This window comes from Myotis davidii, unplaced genomic scaffold (genome assembly GCF_000327345.1).
Source record: "Myotis davidii unplaced genomic scaffold, ASM32734v1 scaffold1765, whole genome shotgun sequence".
In the NCBI taxonomy this organism is placed as follows: domain Eukaryota; kingdom Metazoa; phylum Chordata; class Mammalia; order Chiroptera; family Vespertilionidae; genus Myotis; species Myotis davidii.
This window is the reverse complement of record NW_006296231.1, coordinates 24,757-25,876: the sequence shown is the minus strand read 5'-3', so window position 1 is coordinate 25,876 and position 1,120 is coordinate 24,757. Positions and strand designations below refer to the sequence as shown.

Genomic DNA, 1,120 nt, shown 5'->3' with positions numbered 1-1,120 from the left:
GCGAGAAAGTTGTAAACATCTTGACTCCGCCCTTACTTTGCCTTGTGCAATCTGGCTATAAAATAAAGACAGGGCTTGTAGTTCATGGCGCTGTCTCTGCATCTGGGAGCAGCGTCCTACCCAGACCCAGCTTTCATTCTCTTGTCTGTCTTTTTTCCATCCTGCACTGCCCCCTCTCAGGCTCACCGAACCTGGCTGAGCTGGCGCGGCACATAAGGCGCCCAACGTGGGGCTGAGTATGCCATGGCCATGCCGGCTTGCCACATGGATGTTGTTGTTTTACATGTGGCCACCCTTTATTGCCTCCCCCCGGCTCCAAGTGTGGGTTGGTTAGCAGTGGCTCTCAACAGTTGTCTCAGTGAATTCCTTGTCTTCTAAATCGCTGGAGAATTGCATTCTTCCTCCATGTAGAACAATAAGGAGCCTCGTCCACTGGAGAGATGTGTGCAGTTTACTCCACACCAGGGAGACCCTCCGGGAACTGGAACTCTGTAACACTGACCTTGACGATACCTCCGACAGGGTTCTGTGTAAAGCCCTGAGCCATCCCGACTGTCAACTTCGGACACTCAAGTAGGTGTTATCTCAATCCTTTGGGGAACAGGAATAACTGGTGTGGATTTTTTAAAAATTCCTCTTTTTTAAAAAAAATCTTGATTGTTGAAAGTATTACATATGTCCCTTTTTCCCTCCACTGACCCCTTCTAGCCTGCCCCCCCTGCTCCAGGCCTTCACCGCCTTATTTTCAGTTTCCATGGGATATCTATAATAATAAAAGCATAATATGCTAATTAGACCAGGTAGCCGAACAACCTTCTGGATGAAGCCGGGGCTGGGATGGCCGAGGCAGCCACTGCAGCTGAGAGGGCTGAGCCCCTTACACCAATTTCGTGCATCGGGCCTCTAATATATATATTCTTTGGTTGATCACTTCCCACCCAACCTCCCTCCCCCATAAAAATTCTTGCTCTCAGAAATTGCATTCTAACTGTATAATAAAAATGTAATGTGTTAGGCCTTAGCTGATTTGGCTCAGTGGTTAGAACGTCGGCCTGTGGACTGAAAGGTCTCAGGTTTGATTCCGGTCAAGGGCACATGCCTGGATTGTGGGCTTGATCAC

General features: G+C 48.8%; 1 protein-coding gene across 1 annotated transcript in view; it reads left to right on the top strand.

The window, feature by feature from the left end:
* The window catches only part of NLRP11 (NLR family, pyrin domain containing 11), a 19,253-nt gene that overhangs the window by 6,107 nt on the left and 12,026 nt on the right, over positions 1 to 1,120 (top strand). The gene's annotated exons all lie outside the window — the stretch shown is intronic.